Consider the following 23456-nt stretch of genomic DNA (forward strand, 5'->3'; position numbering starts at 1 on the left):
TAAAGTAAAATAAGGGAAGATTTGCTGAGTAATTGATTAGAATCTGGAATACAGAAAAGGGAGGCATGAGGAAGTCGAGGAAGAAAGGTTTAAGAAATTAGGATATGAAATGGTACTTGTTTTTTTGTTTTGTTTTTGTTTTTGTTTGGTTATGTATTTGCTGTTTTTATGTTATGTTTGTGTGATTATAAAAACTGTTTAATAAAAAAAAATTTAAAAAAAAAAAACACAAAGTCAGGACAGTGAGGGGTATGAGCTGGAGAGCGTTTCAAGGGCCAGAGAGAGAGATCTGGAGGCCGCATTCAGCTTCCCCACCCTCAGACTATATCCTGCAGATCAGTATTAGAACTTGATTATGCCCCCAGTCAATGTAGCAATGCTTCCCCCCCAACCCCATCAGCACCCCCAAGTATGGAAAAATCTGGGAAATGAAAAGGTGAGAGCCACGCCAATTTTCCAGAAATCCTTCAGCTTTTCCCAATTAGACATTCATTACTTCTACCACGGAAGCCATCAAAGGGGTCTCTGTGATTCTGTGTATGGTTGTGTGTGTTTTTCGTTTTTGCAATAATGCCACAGGGAGCTTTTAATTGAAATCAACGGCAGCTTTTTAAACTGTGTTTCACATTGGAGGAAAACAACAGAAGACACCACCAGAAGAGGAGCATTAAACAAAGGGGGGGACACACACATGAAACAGGAGTGGGGGAGGAAAGAAAATCAAAAGAATAAATTTACGGTAGCCAGCAAAGGAATTGTTACGCTGCAACAAAGCTCTTCTCCCTTTCCCTCATATTGACTGTAACCAGGAATGGGGGGGGCAGTTAAACAACCCAAAAAAAATCCTAAGTCCCCATCACAGCCTCATGTGGGGCAATGGCACAAGCACCATACACACAAAGAGGCTCAAAAAAGCAGTCTGTAAAATTGTAGCAATAAGCAGACATCATGTATCGTACTGTTTCCTCTGACAATCCAATACAGTGGTACCTCTGGTTAAGAACTTAATTCGCTCTGGAGGTCCGTTCTTAACTTGAAACTGTTCTTAACCTGAGGTACCACTTTAGCTAATAGGGCCTCCCTCTAATGCCGTACCACAGCTGCGCAATTTCTGTTCTCATCCTGAAGTAAAGTTCTTAACCCGAAGTACTATTTCTGGGTTAGCGGAGTCTGTAACCTGAAGTACCACTGAGGTACCACTGTAGAAATGTTATGTACTGAGTTGAATAGGATCCAAAATGCAGCAGTCTGATTGGTCCTAGAACAATAGTACTTTCCCAACCAATACATGAACCAAAACACAACCAAACCTAATCCTTGATCCCAAGAAACATAATGGAAAATTTGGTTATGGTATCTTTAAGAGGTGAGCAAATGCATGGTGAACTACGAATTTACTAAAATATATGAAACAATTGAACTCATGTAACAGAACTCTGGTTTTCCCAGTAGTGATGTATGGAAGTGAGAGCGGGACCATAAAGAAAGCTGAAGCTGATCGCCGAAGAATTGATACTTTTGAATTATGGTGCTGGAGGAAACTCTTGAGAGTCCCATGGACTGCAAGAAGATCAAACCTCTCCATTCTGAAGGAAATCAGCCCTGAGTGCTCACTGGAAGGACAGATCCTGAAGCTGATGCTCCAATACTTTGGACACCTCATGAGAAGAGAAGACTCCCTGGAAAAGACCCTGATGTTGGGAAAGATGGAGAGCACAAGGAGAAGGAGACGACAGAGGACAAGATGGTTGGACAGTGTTCTCGAAGCTACAAACATGAGTCTGACCGAACTGCGGGAGGCAGTGGAAGACAGGAGTGCCTGGCGTGCTCTGGTCCAAGGGGTCACGAAGAGTCGGACACGACTAAACGACTAAACAACAACAACAACAAACAGAACTCTACTGTTGTGTCTCAAATATTTCACCACAGATCTAAGCTCTTGCACTTGCTTCAATTTCCTTGTCCATTTCGGCCTTAGCAGTTATTATCATAAGAAAAACTGTAGGTTAAGAGAAACAGATTTTCCTCTCTTCCACTCAGCCCCAGCCCACCTCCCCAATGAGACCTGATTTTGCTTTAAGCTTCCAGTCTGGGCACTTAATATCGGGCCATTAATGCACCTTGAATCTCACTGGCATAAAACAAGTGTCCTGGAGGGGTAACGTGAAAAATGGTGACAGAGATCAGAAGTGATCAGGAGGCAGGCTGGAGCCTCGGTGCTCAGTGGGAAAGTGATTAATGAAAGTCCCCCCCACCGCCATCTATTCCCGTCTTTGCAAAAGAGGAAACCAGAGAGCTTGACAAGAACAAGCATTTCTCGTGCAAAGAGGGTAATCGCAGGAATGATACGTCTCCAGGAGATTCCCGAGGTCTTGCCTGCCCATAATAAATTGCCCTTGTCGCTTCCAGGAAACTTATGAAGAAAGATGGCAAAAGCTGGAGATGCAACAGGCAGAATAAAAGACTCCCCTTCCTCGCGAAGAATTTCAAAGACGCCACTCGGCACTCGCCTGGATGCAGTCAAAGATCTGACTTTAAATTTCAGATTTATTCATTTGCGTGGTGGCGGTGGCGATTTATATAACCCCATTTATGCACAGGGGACCTTATGCATTTGACAGGCCACTTCTGCAAGGCCTTACAGCAAGGATGGATGGGTGTGGGGACCTCAGACCCCAGCATTTCTGTCTGGCCCTTGAAATGCTGCCATGTCACACACCCAAACGTTTTAGCATGGCTCTTGCTTGCCTGGGTGGAAGATAGAAAGGGTTGTTGTGAGTATGCATAGAAGCTACCATACTGTACAAAGATAAAACTCTACATTCATTGCTCCACCTACTTTTGCCTCTGGTCCCACCTGGCATAGAATTGCAGAGTTGGAAAGGACGGCAATTTGTTCTGTCAAAATTCTGGGTGGGGTGGAGCGGTTGGGGTGATTCCCCCACCCCCCACCCCAGTACTGAAGTGACTTCAGAACAATCCATTACAATCTACCACAGCCTAACAGGATGGCCGCTCTTGAATTTGTCTTCTTCTACTTCTTATTATTTATTTAAATTTTATTAACATATAAAACACATACATATACATTTACACAATTACACAATACACGTACATAACACACTACCTTATATTCATAACATAAAACATGCCTACATTACTCTATATAATACCTGCCTATACTGTACATATCAACATAGCTACACACCTACCCCACACGGACACCCACCAAGTGATTTGACTTCCAGCCGTTCTTGTTACACTACTTTATTTTTCCAACTAGCTTAAATGCATTTCATTACTTCTTTAATCTCTTCTTCTATCTTAACTTAGGTCTCCTTTCACTCTAATCATTTTCTGGATTCACTCAATATCTGTCAGAAATTCTACTTTTTCCACATAAATTTTGATGTATTCCTTAAAGATAACCTACTCTTTATTCACTTTTTGTACCATGTCTCCTCTTACCCTCCCTGTTAGTTCAGCAATATGGAAGTATTCCATCATTTTAGATAACCAGTCTGTTTTAGTTGGGACGCTGCTGCTCTTGAATTTCTCACACACATACACATGAATTTGTAAGTCTGTCTGTGCTTGGCTACCCAGAGCTTAAATACATGAATTTTCATATACCATTTCAATCTCAGGTTCATGAGTTTGAATCCCATGTTGGGAAAAAGATTCCTGCATTTCAGAGGTTTGGACTAGATGACTCTCATGGCCCCTCTATGATTCTATTTAAGAACAACTCGGACAGCAGCACTTCCTGGGGACGCAGAAAACATGCGGAAGGAAAACCCTACAATTGAAGTCACTGTTTTCAGGTTGCTGGTAAGAAGTGTTGATATTTGCAGATGGCAAAAGGTGTGAGAATCTGGTCCTACTAATTAAGACTGGCTCCCATTAACACCCCAATGGGAAAGAAAGTTCACTTTAGATAGCATTCTCTTTTTTATTATTTTTATTTTTAGAAAATCTTTATTAATTTTCACATAGACAAATATACGTAACACATAATACAAAAGACGATCCAGATGAATAAAAACAATAAAGTAAGAAAAGTTAGAAAAACAAACATAAACAAATACAATATATTACACTTACATAACAAATTAAAATATGTAACTTCCAATAATTCTCATTATACTACTTATGTTATCTGTATTCCTTGCACAGATTTATATTGTTTTATTTTGCATATAGATATATAATCCACTACTACATTTTGAATAATTCTTGGTTATCAGTATCACTCTATTTCTGCAAGTATCTTATTGTTCGTACAGTACGTTTTCAAGTATTCTTTATATATTTTTCCATTGCCTAAATGCCTTTTGGTTTGACATTCCTCTAAGTTTTTCAATCAATTTTGCTAGTTGCGGGTATTCTATCATAAGAATTTGCCACTCTGTGATCGTTGGTAAGGTTTCATTTTTCAATTTCTTGCCACTATTATTCTGGCTGATAGCATTCTCAGGGGCAGCGTGTCCCATTTCGCCGCTCGAGGTGAAATGGGAACTACGGCTTTGTCCTGTTCCTGCTGCTCCTGCCACTACATACCTGTGGGAATGTTCAGGGATGCAGGAGAGGATATATTGTTTGGTTATAGCCTTTCCAACTTGTGTTAACAAGTTCGCAATTTAGCAGAGTAACATTCCCCTTTTTAAACTTGCAGTGGATGCGTTTGCTCAGGCTCACTAAAGCCTCTATAATACCTGCTGCTGCCATCAGCTCTGCTGCCACCCTACACCCTGCCCCGTCCACCTCTGGCAGAGAAACAGCACCACCATCCTTGCCAACTGGGGGCAAGACTGTGCCAATTTTGCACAGCTTCAGGCGAGATCTTGCTCCCAATTGGTGCCAGTGGTGCTTCTCTGCCACTGGTGGAGGTGAGAGGTCAGGCAGGTCCCCCCTGGGCCTGCCACCTGGGGGAGGGGGCACCTGCCACCTGAAGTAGCAGCCTCATTTGCCTCATGGCTGGGCTGGCTCTGAGCATCCCTTATTTATGTATGCAGTTGTTCCTTTTGAAAGCCCCAAGTCTTACAGAGGTCAGATCTAGTCTCCTCTTATCTGCTTCCTTCTGTCTGCACATGGTCAGGACTTTTGTCCTCCATGACCTTTTCTGCTCTTAACTAAAAATCAGCTTCTCACAAAAGCCCATTGATGGAAAAGAGCTTTCTCACACCTGTACTGTGTTTCCTGTGTTGAAAGGTTACAGCTCTTAGAAGAAGATCTCATGACATCTGCTGATGGGCTTTGCCCTTTCTGAGACTCAATTATCAACTCCAATTTGTTTTTCCTTCGTTATATATATCCTTTCCCCTTCTGAAACACTTGCTGCTGCCTGATTTGGTTTCTTCTCTCTGTGTGTCACTCTTTCTCTCTGTCTCTGTCTCTCTTTGTTGCTGCTGCAGAAGCACAATTCCCAGGCTTCCTTGGAAGGGTGATTTAATTTATGGTGTGCTTGCATTGTAAAAAGCACTGGTGAATAACAAGGACTTTGCCTAGTGCCTGAAAGGTAGCAAAGATGGCACCAGCAGAGAGTCCCACAACTGGGGTACCACCATCGCCCCTACGGAAGAGGCCATTTCCCCTGCCTACTTGCCTAAATTCAGAAGACTGAAGGACAAGCAAGATGTTTCAAATGAAGGCTAAGCAGATATTTTCAGCTGTGCTTTTTTCACCACTGAGGAGGAGCAAAAAGAAATAGCCTGCAAAATAAGGAGTCAGTTGAGAGGTGATGCTTGATATAATGGGGTTGATTCTTGGTGTGGAGCTACACACAGGGGAAAAAAACACTATAAATAAGTCAGAAATTAAATCCTCATAACAAAAGAAAAAAACCCTATGTAAAAACCCTATAGAAAAGTTTTGTGCTCTCTGGTGCCCTCTGGTGTTGCATATTTATAATGCATTCAAATCGCTTTTTTTTACTGTCTCATCTTAAAAAAACCCAGCCCAAAATATTATGAGATGGTCAATTATTTGCAGCTTCATACCTTTCTCCAGCCTCTTGTGCTTCCTGAAATAACAGTTGGAGGATAGAACAGGCTTTCTAGGAAGTGTGGCTGCTCTGGAAGATGCCTGCTATGCACTGGAGAGCACTGGGGATTTGAAGGAGAAGGAGAACACACTTGGTAAACACTCTATGAGAAGTGGCCTCTGAAGAAAATCTCACTTGCCTCTACCCTGTGATGGAGGGACTTTGGGTCAGCCTCCTGGAGGGCTTGGCTACGAATTAGCTGAGTGGTTAGCAGTTTGCCAGGCAGGGCAAGTCATATTATTTCCCTTAGAGGAAAAGAAAAAGATTCTAGAAGGGGGCTGGAAGTGCTTTACTGGTTAGGCAAAGCAAACCGCCATTCAAGGAGGTATCAGTTTAATAGAGGCAGGTTTAAAGTAGACATTTTAAGTGAAGTTCTGATTTAGACAGAAGTATTGTGCCTTATAAGAGAAACCATTAAGCTTTAACCCTTATCCAGTGTGTTTAAATAAAATTCCAGTTTTACTTTGAATGTTCCTCAACCTCTCTTTGGTCCTCTGATTGAGGGATAAGTGGTCATAGTTTTAAAAAGAACCATGGACCACTCAAACACTACTGGCAAGGGGTGTCTCAGTTTTAAAGCGCCCCCAAACCCAGTTCTGTTATTTTACTCCCATCTTTATCGAGGGAGTTTGCCAAACTGCACTTCAAAAGGGAAAGGTTTTTTGCAGACTTGCACAATTCATCTCTGCAACTCACTATGAAGGGAGAGAGAAAATTAAATTAGATGCAGAAGACGCAAGAGGCACATTTGCAATGCCTGCCTGGGCACAATTCAATAGGAAGGTTTCCTCTGCTGTGGAAGCTACCCCAGAGGACTGAGCCTTTTTGCAGCTCCCAGTTGTTAGAGTGGGGCAAGCCCTGAAGCATATCACTGAGGATTGTGCCCTTAAATTGCTATAGAAATGATTAGTCATAAAATCCTCCCCCAAGATGCTTTCCATTCCCTCTTCCGTGCAGCTATTCTGAGCCTTTATTCTCCAAAGCCGTGACAGCTGTGCTAAGTCCTCTGCTCCATCCCTGACAAAGGAAAAGCTTACCTCCTGATGGACGGGCCCAGCGCCTTCCCTGTGACATTTAAATCTTTCTTTGTACTCGACTCAGGGGGGTTGCTGTTAAAGAAGACGGTGCGCTTGGGTGATTCCATTCCTGAGAGTGTTATTACAGCGAAAGGCTGTTTAAGACACAAAAATGTCACAGCGATAAAATATTCTCTGACAACAGGAAGGGCCTGGAGATGGAGCAGTGATGGATCGTGGGGTGAGAGGGATATTGTCTGGTGGGGGGGATAGTTCTTCCGTCACTTGTTTATGTTGTAATTTGCAGTATATCGAGAGGGGAGACAACAATTGCAAGGGAAGCTACTTTTTACCAGTTCAGATGCCTCTGTTGCCCCCCGTGTTGTCTGCACTGAGTGGCCGTGTTAACAACGCTGGTTTTAGACAGGAGCGGTTTAAGGAAGAAGTCTTACCCAGCCCTACCTGGCAATGGCAGGTATCAGACCTGAATCACCTTGCAAGCAAACCCTGTTCTGTGCTACTAACCCATGGCCTTTTGTTCTCAAATGCATGGAAATCTACAGAAATGAGCCCAGATGGACTTAACTGCACATATTATGGCTAGTAAAGGTAAAAAGGTAAAGGACCCCTGGACAGTTAAATCCAGTCAAAGGCGACTATGGGGTGAGGCGCTCATCTCGGTTTCAGGCTGAGGGAGCCGGCATTTGTCCTGAGACAGCTTTCTGGGTCATGTGGCCAGCATGACTAAACTGCTTCTGGTGCAACGGAACACTGTGATGGAAACCAGAGCCCATGGAAATGCCATTTATCTTCCTGTCACAGCAGTATCTATTTATCTACTTGCACTGGCATGCCTTCGAACTGCTAGGTTGGCAGGAGCAGGGACCGAGCAATGGGAACTCACTCCATCGCAGGGATTCGAGCTGCCAACCTCCCGATTGGCAAGCCCAAAAGGCTCAGTGGTTTAAACCGTGGCGCCACCCACAACTAGTATACTTGATTTTGCAGAATTTGGAATGGTTGGGCAAGGGCAAAAGGCATGATAACGGTTGAAGGACATATTCCAGCCAGAAAACAGTACAGTGGTACCTCGGGTTACATATACTTCAGGTTACAGACACTTCAGGTTACAGACTCCGCTAACCCAGAAATATTCCCTCGGGTTAAGAACTTTGCTTCAGGATGAGAACAGAAATCGTGCTCTGACGGCGTGGCAGCAGCAGGAGGCCCCTTTAGCTAAAGTGGTGCTTCAGGTTAAGAACAGTTTCAGGTTAAGTACGGACCTCCGGAACGAATTAAGTTCATAACCCGAGGTACCACTGTACTCAAAAGAGGAAACAGAGCAGGACCAGTGAGTGATGGGGACTGGGGCAGGGACATTGCCTGGGTAGATTCCTGAGGGCCATATAGAAATGCCTGGGAGACTGTATTCATCCCCTGGGCCAGACTCTCTAGATGACCATTCCTTAAGGACTAGCAACTTTGCTAGTCTTTTCTACAGCACCTGCTCAACAGCAAAGATCAGCAGCGAGTGACTATTTCCCTTTCCCCCCCATTATCTCTTCCGAGCCTATAAGCCTTGGTGAATTGTCACCACCAAAGGAACAGTGGGCTGATAAACTTGCTCTTGCGGGAATTTATCTGGCATCCCATCATCTCCCCTGAGCAGCCACTGGGACCTGCTTTTCCAAGAGCCCAAATGATCACCAGCTGCTGCTGTTGAAATGCCACACTTTTTCTTTTTTGAGATCTGCTGGGGGAACTAGACATCTGTGTTAGAAGTTCCAGATGCAGAATTAGGAGGTGATCATTCATTCTTTGACAAGACTACAGCAGCCAGACGAGAAGCGACACAATGGAAAGCCTATCTATCAGGCTAAATGGCTATGGCAAAGCGAGCCTCCCTTAGATCTGCTGAAACCCCCATTCCACACACCACAGAGTTCAGCGACAATTCACCTCCACCTCAGTGCAACAGACCACAGTCAAAGTATTATAGTGGGAGAGACAGGTGCCAGCTAATGCATACCATGAGTGCTTGGTTAGCTGTCTTTTGCAAAAGAGCTGTAATAAATGGTCTCTGGTGCAAGACAATGGATAAAAGGCACAGCAGCTTTCATTCTCTGTTTGTTCTCTCTGGTTGCCCTGATCTAATTCAAAGTCAAGCACGGATCATCAAAAGTAAAATCTTTTTGCAAGAACAAATAAAAACTACAAATGTTTCTGCATTACATTTTTTTTTATCTCATCTTTCTTCTAGGGCAACAAAGGGAATCTCTGGCTTTTCGCATGTGGTTGCAGACCCCTTAGGCCTCCCAATTTAATCGGGATGTCCCAAATTTAGAGGCGCTGCCCTGGCTTCTGATCCCAATCCAGGATGCCACGATTTTCCCGGAGGCCACTCTGGGCCATGTAGCATCTCACAACACAGCGAGGCCGGAAGGGGGAACTTCCAGAAGCTGCTCTAGACTGCATGGCATCTTCGGAAGTCCTTGAACTCTGATAATGCCTGGATGGAGGATGAGTCTGGGAGGTATCAAAACTAGTCGCCCGTTTTACAGTTGCTGCTCTGACCACCTTGGCCTTTGGCCCCGCCCACCTCTGGTATATGGTTCTTAGAAAGTTGACCAGAAGAGAACGTGTTCCTCGTGCATGGTCTACGGCAGGGGTCAGCAACCTTTTTCAGCCGTGGGCCGGTCCACCGTCCCTCAAACCATGTGGTGGGCCCGACTATATTTTGGAAAAAAATATGAACCAATTCCTATGCCCCACAAATAACCCAGAGATGCATTTTAAATAAAGGGACACAGTCTACTCATGTAAAAACACCAGGCAAGCCCCACAAATAACCCAGAGATGCATTTTAAATAAAAGCACACATTCTACTCATGTAAAAACACCAGGCAGGCCCCACAAATAACCCAGAGATGCATTTTAAATAAAAACACACATTCTACTCATGTAAAAACACCAGGCAGGCCCCACAAATAACCCAGAGATGCATTTTAAATAAAAACACACATGCTACTCATGTACGGTAAAAACGCACTGATTCCCGGACCATCCACGGGCCAGATTTAGAAGGCGATTGGCCTGATCCAGCCCCGGGTCTTAGGTTGCCTGCCCCTGATCTACAGAGTACACAGAACAGGAATGGGGAACCTGTGGCCTTTTGCATGTTCTTAGACTTGCATTGCTGTCAGCCCCCAGCCGTCAGGAGGGCCACACATCTCCCATACTTGGCACAGATGAACTGACCCAGCTTGATCTGAGTGACATAAGCAATGGCTTACAGCACAATCCTCTCTCACTTAACTTTGTGTAAAAAAAAAAAAAAGGTAAAGGTAAAGGATCCCTGGACGGTTAAGTCCAGTCAAAGGCAACTATGGGGTTGCAGCACTCATCTCACTTTCAGACCAAAGGGAGCTGGTGTTTGTCCACAGACAGCTTTCCGGGTCATGTGGCCAGCAGGACTAAACCACTTCTGGTGCACTGGAACACCGTGACAGAAACCAGAGCGCACGGAAACACCATTTACCTTCCCACCACAGCAGTACCTATTTATCTACTTGCACTGGCCTGCTTTCGAACTGCTAGGTTGGCAGGAGCTGGGACAGAGCAACGGGAGCTCATCCCATCGCGGGGATTTGAACAGCAAGCCCAAGAGCCTCAGTGGTTTAGACCACAGCGCCACCCGCGTCCCTTTGTGTATGCACCACTGAGCATGGTATAACTTACTGTACTTCCCAATAAACAAGCATAAGATTTGACTGCACTGTATATCTGCCAGTTAATCCAGATACATTTATGTCTCACCTTTGTTCCAAGGAGCTCAAGGCACCTTACAACACATTTTATCCTCACAGCCATCCTGTGCAGTAGGGCAAGCTAGGGTCATGATTCATCCAATGGCACCAAAGGAGCTTCAGGGCTGAGTGACGATTTGAACACAGGACTCATGGGGTCACAGTGCAACACTTTCACCACTACGGGCTCTCAAATACACACCAAGCTGCCACGAATGAATGAAACCTTTATTGCTAAAAGCTATAAGCTGTCACAATTGGTCATAATGCGTAAAATGCAAATACCGTATTTTTCGCTCTATAAGACGCACCAGACCACGAGATGCACCTGGCTTTTGGAGGAGGAAAACAAGAAAAAAAAATTCTGAATCTCCGAAGCCAGAACAGCAAGAGGGATCGCTGTGCAGTGAAAGCAGCAATCCCTCTTTCTGTTCTGGCTTCTGGGATAGCTGTGCAGCCTGCATTCGCTCCATAAGACGCACACACATTTCCCCTTACTTTTTAGGAGGGAAAGAGTGAGTCTTATAGAGCAAAAAATACGGTAATTAATTTAAAACTGAACAGCAACAACAGCAAAGCAAACATACAGAAATCAGAAACGTAAGGAATTTAAACAAAAAGGAACCTTTAGAAGCTAAAGATGTCTGTTGACCCAGCATTTTCTCAAAACAGAGACAGCATCAGGAGGTGAGGTTGCAAGTCTGTGAATCACAGAGTTCGATGCATGGGCATATGGTCATCAATATGAATATAGTTCTGAAGCAAAATTACCTATTTCCTTGATTTTGCAGGTAATCCACGTTTTGGGGCTCAGCAAGCTGTATCTTCAAAGAGGCCTTCCCTGCTGTGTGAAAGAGAAATCCTCTTTGCCTATCATTACTCTAAGGAGAGACGGCTAAATCAGTCCATTTCTTGTCAGTTTTGCCCACTTGCACTCATAAGTCCATCAATCTGTATTTTTATTTTTTAAAATAGCACATAAATTCCCATTGGTTTTACTGTATTTTTCACAAATGCACAATGGCCTATGCATTTTATCAGAATATGCATGTCAACATAAAATAAGTATGTTATTGGAAAATACTCATTTTATTTGCATATTAAGATAAAGTATCGTATTAAATACTTTTTGTTGTTTTGTGTGCTGGAAAACAAAGCGTTACTTTGCTCTAGTCCACGCATTAATCCAGGAAGTTTCAATCCACTGAAAAATGCAGACTAATCAAAATCCTAGAGCATCCCCAACTATTTGTATTACAAAATAATGTCAAAACATTTGAAAAACCTGGGTGCGCAACTACCTGTGGAGACCTAAACCATACAGCTTTAATAGAAATATGTTTATTCTATCCTGCCCTTGTGCAAAGGTAGCATTAACTCAGGCGAAGGGGGTTTCTTTGTGAAGTTTCCAGCTCTCTAAAACTGCACTTAGCAGAGCTGTGCGGAGGAGACACATCTCACAAACATAAAACAGAAATGGCTGGTAAACTCGCAGCCTGCCGTTCCCTTCTTCACTTGGGGTTTTACTCCGCTGAAGGCAAAAGTGAGATTTTTATATATAATCAGAGCGCCCCCTAGTGACCAAAGTTTGCAAAGCTTCATCAAAGAGAAGGCATACAGTGGTACCTCGGGTTACATACGCTTCAGGTTACAGACACTTCAGGTTACAGACTCCGCTAACCCAGAAATAGTACCTCGGGTTAAGAACTTTGCTTCAAGATGAGAACAGAAATCGCGTGGCAGCAGCGGGAGGCCCCATTAGCTAAAGTGGTGCTTCAGGTTAAGAACAGTTTCAGGTTAAGAACGGACCTCCGGCACGAATTAAGTTCTTAACCCGAGGTACCACTGTACTCAAAGGAGGAAACAGAGCAGGACCAGTGAGTGATGGGGTCTGGGGCAGGGACATTGCCTGGGTAGATTCCTGAGGGCCATATAGAAATGCCTGAGGGACTGTATTCATCCCCTGGGCCTGAAGTCTATCCTCCAGACTCTCTAGATGACCATTCCTTAAGGGACGAATTAAGTACCAAACCCGAGGTTCACTTAACCCATATTCATTTAGGCATCCTGCCACACTGTGAACTGCATGGTCAGGAGGTGTGAGTTAGGATAGTTCATGCTGGATCACAAGTATTCAAACTTAGCTCCCCAAGGCTGCTTCTGCCCTACTGCCTATTGTTTCATGTCCCACAAAAACACACACCCCTCCCACACTCTCAGCAAAGCAGCAGGAAAACTGGACAGGACAACTCAAGATAAATATCTCACCATTCTTGGCTGCTCATCAGTCAGCAACACAAAGAGGATTTCGGGCAAACAAAAGTTTAAAACCTTCTCTCCTCCTACAATGCTGAAGAGAATTCCCACCACCATCACTGCTACTCGGCTTAGGGAAAAGCTTAATAGCTCAGTTGGTTAGAGCGTGGTGCTGATAACAGCAAGGTTGCAGGTTCATCCCCATAAGAGACAACAGCATATTCCTGCATCCAAGGGGTTGGATTGGATAATCCTTAAGGTCCCTTCCAACTCTGATTCTATGACATTGGGTCAACCATCAAGACAAGGGGGAACACATGGAAAGGGAGATTAAACCCGTTGAGGAAGGGTTACCTTGAAAGGGAAAGAGGAGAAAGAGAAAAAGTATGAAGTCTAAACCACAGTGCCTAGGGCTTGCCGATCAGAAGGTCAGCGGTTCAAATCCCCACGACAGGGTGAGCTCCCGTTGCCCAGTCCCTGCTCCTACCAACCTAGCAGTTCGAAAGCACATCAAGGTGAAAGTAGATAAATAGGTACCGCTCCAGCGGGAAGGTAAACAGCATTTCCATGCGCTGTTCTGGCTTCGCCAGAAGTGCCTTAGTTATGCTGGCCACATGAACCGGAAGCTGTATGCCAGCTCCCTCGGCCAGTAAAGCAAGATGAGCACCACAACCCCAGAGTCGTCTGCAACTGAACCTCTAATGGTCAGGGGTCCCTTTACCTTTTTACCTCTGATCCCACCCACTGCCATTTCTGGCACTACCTACTGCTGAAAGATTACTCAAGGGACGTCCTGTCCTTAATTGGGGGGGGGGACCTTGCTCTCTACCAGGCATAGGCAAACTCGGCCCTCCAGATGTTTTGAGACTACAATTCCCATCTTCCCTGACCACTGGTCCTGTTAGCTAGGGGTGATGGGAGTTGTAATCCCAAAACATCTGGAGGGCCGAGTTTGCCTATGCCTGCTCTCTACTGATCAGAAAATGTGCCTATTCCCCAAGGAATATACAAAATGCAGCCAATCTATGCACATTTCCCAAGGCCTGTTGAAAATGATTGACCAAGAAGTATGCACAATTCCCTCTTCATGGAAGGGTTATGTGCACATTCTCCACGCAGCCTGGTGAATGTGCAAAATGGCCGGTTATTATGAACATTAACTACTCATCCATCATTCCTCTGAACATTTACACAAAGCTATTGAAAACAAAATAAACATGTTAGGGATCTAGAAGTGCTATTTTGAATCATACACACCAATTTTGAGAGCCTCTTCAAACACACAAACACACACACACACACACACACACACACACAAAAGGTGATCATTGCTGACTCTCTAGTAAGGAGGCACAGAATCCTAGTGAAATCTTGCAGGAGGAGGAGGTGTTTTGAGCGTACCTTAATAAAGTGACAAGGTAGCTGGCATATGTGTGCATTTTCCCTTTCCCTTTAAAAAAATATCATTGCAGTGTTCCCAGTAGCCTCTCTGGTTGCCTGTACTTCCTTGAAACCCCATGAGAGGATCCACAGAAAGCCTCTCTTTGGAGCACCTGAAAACAGCACAAATGTGGTGTGGTATTTTTTTAAGGTTAAAACTCTTGGTGCTGCTTTCAAGTGCTCCAAATGCAGAGCAGCTGCCTGTACTTTCTGGAAAGCCCATGAGAGGTCACCACGATGTCCTCCTGTAGGCATTCAAGGAAGCATGGGCAGTGAGGGGATGTTTCCGATCTCACTACAAAGGATTTTATTAATATGAAAGGAAGGATGTACTCACTCCTCATCCCTTCCAAATCTTGCCCACCCCACCTTGCAATGTTTCCATATAATCGCTCTCCCTTCCTCTTTTCTCTGCTTGTGAGAACATTGGCAAAAATTATCAGCAAGGCGCAAGAAGAGGAGGTTAAGGGGTGATATGATAGCCATGTTCAAATATATAAAAGGATGTCACATAGAGGAGGAAGAAAGGTTGTTTTCTGCTGCTCCAGAGAAGCAGACACGGAGCAATGGTTCCAAACTACAAGAAAGGATATTCCACCTAAACATTAGGAAGAACTTCCTGACAGTAAGAGCCGTTTGACAGTGGAATTTGCTGCCAAGGAGTGTGGTGGAGTCTCCTTCTTCGAAGGTCTTTAAGCAGAGGCTTGACAACCATATGTCAGGAGTGCTCTGATGGTGTTTCCTGCTTGGCAGGAGGTTGGACTCGATGGCCCTTGTGGTCTCTTCCAACTCTATGATTCTATGATTCTATGATTCTAAGTATCTTTGCTTTCAAAAAGGATAAATTATCCAGAAAACTGCTACCCTTGTAAATTATACAAACACACAAGCTTATGTTTTAGTACATACTTTCTAAAAACGGGGGTATATTTTAATGTCTCAGTTTCAAAATCATATCCTGTTCAAAGTCATTTGTGCTAGATACATCATCAGTCTCAACTGCAGGATTAGAGGGGGGTTTTCATGTTGTTTTCATGGTTCTGACATGAACCCCCATCGATGCACAGTAGCCCAGAGGCAAGAGAAGAATACACTTTGCTCCTTGAAATTTCTTCCTTTTTTTTCAATTACTCTTTATTAGTTTTATATATGACATCCAAACAACAGGAAAAAAAACACACAAAACACGTAACTTCCAATACAAAGAAATTGTTATATAAAAATAAGATGACTTTCTTCTTTATGTTATGACTTCAGTCAACCTCAACGTGCATCCACTGTTTCCTTAGTAACTGCCTCTGATATAATGTTTGACTTAGCAGGAACTATATTTTAATTATATATATTTAACATAAGGTATTATTTCCTCCTTGAAATTTCACAGGCTGGCAGCTCCTGTGAACCCCACTTCCGTATAGTATCTGATGCAGCAGGGCTTTTTATCATCCCATCGGTGGTGAGTATCTTGCCCTGCACAAGCAACCACAGCCAAAGTAAAGGACCCCTGACCATTAGGGCCAGTCGCGGACGACTCTGGGGTTGCGACGCTCATCTCACTTTACTGGCCAAGGGAGCCGGCGTACAGCTTCCGGGTCATGTGGCCAGCATGACTAAACCACTTCTGGTGAACCAGAGCGGCACACGGAAACGCCGTTAACCTTCCCGCCAGAGCGGTACCTATTTATCTACTTGCAATTTGATGTGCTTTCAAACTGCTAGGTGGGCAGGAGCAGGGACCAAGCAACGGGAGGTCACCCCGTCGTGGGGATTCGAACCACCGACCTTCTGATTGGCAAGCCCTAGGCTCTGTGGTTTAGACCACAGTGCCACCCGCGTCCCAAAAATCCCAAAGTACTGAGCTCCATGTTTTAGTTTGTATGTGGCAGGTTCAGCATGTCCAACCAAGTCAACTTTCTCCTAAGACTAGAACTGAGGCATCTGGCAGGGGTCACTACATAGAGTAGGGTGCAATCATAGACTCTTAAGAGCTGGAAGGGACCCCAAGAGTCATCTAGTCCAACCCCTGCAATGCAGGAATCTTGGCTAAAGCATCCATGACATCCAACTTCTGCTTAAAAACCTCCAAGGAAGGAGAGTCCACCAATCTCTCGTGGGAGACCATTCCACTGTTGAACGGCTCTCAATGTCAAAAAGTTTTTATTCTAATGTTTAGTTGGAATCTTCTTTCTTGTAACTTGAAGCTGTTGGTTCGAGTCCTACCCTCCAGAGCAGGAGGGTAGGACTTGAACCAATCCTAAGAGTAAAGGTAAAGGTACCCCTGACCATTAGGTCCAGTGGTGGACGACTCTGGGGTTGCGGCACTCATCTCGCTTTATTGGCTGAGGGAGCCGGCATACAGCTTCCGGGTCATGTGGCCAGCATGACTAAGCTGCTTCTGGCGAACCAGAGCAGCACACGGAAATGCCGTTTCCCTTCCCGCCGGAGTGGTACCTATTTATCTACTTGCACTTGACATGCTTTCAAACTTCTAGGTTGGCAGAAGCAGGGACCGAGCAACGGGAGCTCACCCGTCGCGGGGATTCGAACCGCCGACCTTCTGATCGGCAAGCCCTAGGCTCTGTGGTTTAGACCACAGCACCACTCGCATCCCTAATCCTAACAGTAGCTGCCGGTGAACAGGGCTTAACACAGTGGTAGGGTTGCCATTGCATGTACAGTCCTGCTGTGTATACCCACCAGGGTAGAAGGTTGGGGGATAAGCAAAGTGCTGCCCCAGCCTGGAACTAGCCCAACAACCAGTGCTTTTCTTTTAAAAGAAAAAAATGTTTAGGTGTACTTTCATTTTGACTCAAGAAAATAACAATTTTTAAGTTCAAATCGGCGGAAATAAATACTGTAAATGGACAAAAGTACAAAGATTCACAAAATGTTTAGGGGTGTGTGTACCCCCAGAAAAAAGCACTGCCAACAACTAAGCCCAGATGCCCTCATGTGACAGCTGTGGGGCAAGCTCGAGATTCAATAGATCGTTTCCCAGCTCAGCCCCTCCAAAAGGCCCCCTTGGGGATCCCGCTACAGCCCCTCCATCCTCCTGCATCTTCCATGGGTGGGACTGGAAGCTGTGAAACTAGCATCACTCCTCAGGCTGCTGGAGGCTGGCAAGACTGGGCAGTATTATATTGTATTATATTATTTATGTACATTGATTTATTTTTTGGAGTTAAGAATAGGACTGGGATAAATTGTGTTCGCTGAGCCCGTATTTTATACAGTCTGTATATGATGTTTGTTTGTTAATGTGAGGTGTGATATGCCTAATAAAGGATTTTGAATAGACTGGGCAGAGGGACACTTCCACCCGTCAGCCCACGCCACCCAGCACAAAGGGAGCTTGGATTGCACCTTTAGTCGCTAGGTGACACCAGACATAGATGTAGTTGGGAGAAGTCGGGAGTTTCCTGCATCTGTTGTTTTTGTTAGAGATGAAGTCAAATCAGCTTCTCATCTAGCTAGGCAGCTGGTGTGTCTTCGAAGCCTTCCATAGCAAAGTTTCAGAGGTTAAGCTTTAAATGCACGGATTCCTAACCCAAGAAAATTGCACAATTTCTTGCCCTGAATGGTAAGAAAAGGTTCATCTAAGGCATCATCAAGGAGACAACTGAAAGATGCAAATCCCAGTTAGGGCCCCTCCAGCCACATTTTCTTATTGTGCTTCCATGATTCTTTGTGCTTCTGTCGTTCGCTGGGAGATCATATTCCTTCCAGCTTTTAAAACTCTTTGCACCTGCAAAGGTTCTGGGATTGGAATTATTAGTATCATCTTTTATTTATACAGCGCCGTCAATGTACTTGGCACTGTACACAATCAAAATAAGGATTTCATCCCAAAGGGCATATAATATAAAACAACAAATATGAACAATGCAATAAAAATCAATAATTTAAAATGTACAATTCACAAGCCATTACATCAGGTATACTAAGACAGCTACACCCAAGCAGAACGAGAACTCGTCACAATTTACAGCCAGCAGAGATTGTTCAGTTGATGACTGAGCCATGGCTGAGATCATGCCAGAGGCTCACACTTCTGGGCACCGGCTCCCTGAGGGGTGGGATGAACAAACACAAGTTCAGAAGTCAGGCTGAAGTCTCCCAGCTGTTTCCCTTCCATCTCCCTCTAGTCCTCTCCTCCAGAAATACCGCTTTGTTTCCCATAACTTCCTGCTGAAGTCCTGTAACTTTTTGGACCATAACTATTTCAGGTTTTTTTGTGTCCCATTTTTGTTGTGCTAAAGTGCAGGAGTGCCACTCCAAACTACACTAATGTAGAAACATTTGGGAAGAATTGCAGAGCAGCTAATAAAGGGGGAATGATGCGCTTTCGCTGTGTCAGTGATATGTTGTGGAATATAGCTGCAAACGAGAAACACCAGTCTAGAAGGGTCCTTAGAGTCGCACGCAGCTCAGACAAAAACAAAAAGGGAAGTTCTGAACCAGAAAGCCAAAGTTTGATTCTCCCCCCTGCTTTTCTCCCTTCATAATTTATTACCTGAATGAAGAATTTATTTGAAGTGCACAGAAAAGCAAAGTAAACTAGTTTTGTTTTGTTTCTACAACCTGAAGAGTTGCAAAAGTTCCCTTATTATCATCACTCCTTCGGGGAGCAAACTCAGGTGACGAAAGGAAGGACAGGACCGTAGCACAAACAGGGCCACAGGGAAAACAAGAGGACGGTATTGGAATGCTCAAGAGAACCTCCCCAGCTTTGCAGAAGTGCAAACATGCTTGACAAAAAAACCCTTAAGGACTGCATGAGGACTGAGAGTGAGGTTGTATCCGTTATAGCGCTAAATTACAGGAACTTTGCAGTATACTTGTTCTGCTGGTGAAATATTTAGTTGTAAATGTGGGAATGTTCAGGGTGGCAGGAAAGGATATATTTATTATTAATATCCTTCCTAACTTGCGCTAGCAAGTTCCTTTACTTGGCAGAGTTTACATTCCCCTTCTCACGCACAGCAGAAAACTAGTTGCAAACTCATGTGAGTTTCTTAAGACAATACGCAATTCAATCTGGCTTGTCCAAATTGAAATGTGTTCTAACATTTTCCCCTTGAATCCCTCCTAAAAGAATAAAGACACCACAGTCTTATTCATAAGCAATAAAAAGAAAGTTTACTCATGATCAGGCACAGCACAGTGTGATCGCTGAAGGCAGGCTTTAGGCTTAAAGTTACAAGCATATACAAACAGGTTGACCCCAAAGGGAGATGACCTGGGGGACTGCTTGGCTGGCAGCCAGCAGTTCAGTCCAGGAAATTTGCAGGACGAAAGGAAGATGGAAAAGAGGGAGAGTGGCAGCATGCCTTGTCCTTTTATCAGGTCTGGAGAGATCACCCCCACCCACTAGTCACATGCAAGGAAGGATGCTCCAGCCAGGTGTAACAGGAAGTTCAACTGGCTGGACCAACATCCCCTTGCATGTCCACTCTAGGAAAACAAGGAATGTTGTATTTGACTGCTCTCAGTGGATTACATGCCACAGTAAAGCAGTGTAAAGGGTGCAACCTGGAGTCTGTCTTCCACTCATTACACAGCCACAAAATGTGGCTTTGAAACCAGGTGCAGGCTTAGCAGAACACCACAACCAATTCTGGTTGCATGTTTGCTCAAACTCAGGGGTTTTAATCTGAGCGCAGAGAGAGAGAGCAGCCAACCTACAAAGGTCAATGCTTGAATTGGCCTGTGTTTAGTGTTTTACCTAGGGAGATGTCAATGAACACAAAGAGAAAAGCGCATAGTGTCACGTACTGAAATCATGGAAAGATCTATTTCCTCATGTGCATCTTTTATATTTAGATCGTCTTCCAAGGAGCTCAGGGTGACACAAGTGCTTTTAGGACTCTCACAACCATTTTAGCCTCACAACAATCGTGAGTGGTAGGTGAGGCAGTGGCTACTGAGCTGAGTAGGAATTTGAATCTGGGTCGGGTCTCTCCCCAGCCTAAATCCACAATACCTCACTTGCTTTAAAACAAGAACATACCTTTTCCATACAAAGGGGAAAACTGTGTGTAAAACATATTTTACTCAACTAGACAGGATGGAATCTACGTTCCTCAGTCCATATCCCACATCTGATTATATAGTGTTTCCTGTCAAAGCTCATAGTTTGAATTCTTGCAATGTTTAATTGCTTTTTATTTTATTTTTTAAAATTAATTCCTCTGTTTTTAGCTGCTCTTGTTTTTATCTGCAAGCCACCTCAAGTCCCCGTCAGGAAAAAAGGCAGGACATTAATAATAATAATAATAATAATAATAATAATAATAATAATAATAATTCTACAGCTGCTTCACTGCCAAATAGTTTGTTTTATTATGTTTATATATGCTGTAAGCCACCCAAAGTGGCTGGGGAAACCCAGCCAGATGGACAGGGTGTTGTTGTTGTTGTTGTTGTTGTTGTTACTGCATGTGCCATCAGGAAGTTCTCTCTGACGTATAGTTAAAATCCTTTTTTGTCCCCTTTGGAATCACTGAGTCAGGTCCTGTCCTCCAGAGCAACAGCCAAAAAATTTGCTCTATCATCTATGTCACAGTACTCCAAATATCTCCACACACACAAAAACCCCACAACAAATCAGGCTGCACTTGTGCATCATGTGCAGCCCCTGAGCATGAGAGAGGTGGCACTGAGCAAGGCCAAAAGGGACGTGAAACCGGTGCTTCCAGCAAGAACTGGCAGCATTCACGGGAAAACCGTTCCATCGTTCCAGCTCTTCGGGGTCCAGCTGCTCAGTTTTAGGGGTTGATTGAATAACTGGCATTTTGCCCTGGCTTTGTATCCCATGGCTGGCCTGATTATTGGCACTTCTGCGAGCCTGCCTGGCTGGGATACTGAGCACATCAGAAGGCAGGCAGGAGTACCCACAGCCCTGCATTCAGCGACTGCCCATGAACTTCCCTACCCGAGGAAAGGAATATTGGCCCTGAGAAAGATTTCATCAAAATGCCTCTGGCTTATGGTCTTTGTTCTGCTGCAATGCATGCCACTCCAGGGCTGGCCCACCCATAAGGCAATGTGAGGCAACAGCCTTGTGCAGAAGGATCCACAGGGGCAGCAAATATTTATTCCCCCCTTGTCCCTGGTGTAGATCTTGACTTGACACTTCTTTCCCGGATGTCTAGAGGAAAGCTGCAGTATTACATAGCCTTTGTACACATTTCAGGCTTTGAAGTACTGCAGTTTTGGGGTTTCTAAAAGCAGTATTTTTTAACGGGACATGGGTGGCGCTGTGGTCTAAACTTGCCAATTGGAAGGTAGGCGGTTTGAATCCCCGTGACGGGGTGAGTTCCCGTTGCTCGGTCCCTGCTCCTGCCAACCTAGCAGTTCGAAAGCACCTCAAAGTGCAAGTAGATAAATGGGTACCGCTCCGGCGGGAAGGTAAACGGTGTTTCTGTGTGCTGCTGTGGTTTCAGGGTTTGCCCTAAGCAATCTGAGACTGTGCCTCTGTGCTGCTGATTTCCCCACTGCCCTCTTCATACCTCTCCTGGTTCTCAGAGACTGTGGGGAGGGGAGCTTGTCGCAGCAGGAGGGGGAAACACCTGTGCCTCTCCACCAGCCTGACTCATCTCTGCCTCTTGGCCTCACTCATCCCAGTTTGCTGCTGCACCTTCTGCTTCTGATTCTACCCTTCTCTCTGCCACAGACTCTTCCTGCTCACTAAGCACTGTTATCTCTTCAGCTTCCGACACCTCCTCCTCTCAGGCTTCTACCTCTGACCACTCATGGTCATCTCACAACTATTCCCCAGGTTCTGAGTCTTCTTCCCTTGGGGGTTCCCCAGCTGGTTCCTCCACTATTCCTTTGCGTCCTTGACATTTCATGAGACTTCAGTGAGATCTCACAAGATTTCACTGGAAGATGGCACTGCTGCCAGCACTTTGTGGGCACTGCCAGGGTAGGAGAGGCCTGGCGCTGGTGGGTGGGACAACAGGGGGTGGCACATTCCCGTTTCACCTCAAGTGGTGAAATAGGACACACTGCCCCTGTCACATTGCATACCAATAGGGTTTCAGTAGGTAATTGGCCCTGTTATCCCAGTCGCCACACAAGGCGAGTGGGGCTTCAGAATATAAGATGACTTACAACTGTTCTACCTAAAGGCTCTTTCAAAACAGCTAACCAACAAAGTGAAGATCACAATGTCTGGACACTGACCAAAAAACATTTCTACGGAAGGCAGCAAATGCACTTTATGGTTATGTGTGTCCACAGTCTTAGTGGTGATGAAAATGAGCTCTGCAAACAAAGGATCTAATTTCTTTTATCATTATCTCTCATACTCCAGGACTGACATTTGTTTTAGGAAGGAATGGGGAGAATTGGGTTTACTTTAAAATGCAAATGTAATTTTTATTTACACAGCACAATTTCAAATATTCAGGTGTTCGTTTGGTCAGGATTCAATAACTTTAAGACCTTTTAAGATCTCTTAAACCTTTTATTTTTCAATGAATGTGTTGTTTAAACCTGTTTTATTAGTTTATTGTTTATTTTATGTATTCTGATGCCACAAGCCAGGCAGAGGATATTGTGATCGGGGAGTCATAGAAGTGCGACACGTCAATAAGAAGCTGCACACTCATAAATACAACAGTCCAATTCTATGCATGTCTGTTCAGAAGTAAGTCCCACTGAGTTAAATGAAGTTTATGTCCAGGTAGGGAAGGTGGAGAAATCCAGTTCAGTTTGCATTTAAAGGCAAATCTATGTAGTTTGTATTTTCTGAAACAGTTAGTGAACTGAAATATAGCCAACATTTGAAATTTGCACTTCCTCAGGGCAAAGTGTGCAAAATGTACGTATTAGTGAAAATTGTGGGAGACTACAGTCAAACATACTGTAACTATGCACAACTGCTAGCTA

The 23456-nt window shown here is 44.4% G+C and overlaps 1 protein-coding gene across 1 annotated transcript in view; it reads left to right on the top strand.

Annotated features, from left to right (window-relative positions):
• The first annotated feature begins 9298 nt into the window (after positions 1 to 9298).
• The window catches only part of RNF122 (ring finger protein 122), a 94878-nt gene continuing 80720 nt past the window's right edge, over positions 9299 to 23456 (top strand). Inside the window, exon 1 of the mRNA XM_053366339.1 lies at positions 9299 to 9306. The gene's annotated coding sequence lies outside the window, so the exon portion shown is untranslated. The remainder of the gene's footprint in view (positions 9307 to 23456) is intronic.

This window comes from Podarcis raffonei, chromosome 15, assembly GCF_027172205.1.
Source record: "Podarcis raffonei isolate rPodRaf1 chromosome 15, rPodRaf1.pri, whole genome shotgun sequence".
NCBI classification, from domain to species: domain Eukaryota; kingdom Metazoa; phylum Chordata; class Lepidosauria; order Squamata; family Lacertidae; genus Podarcis; species Podarcis raffonei.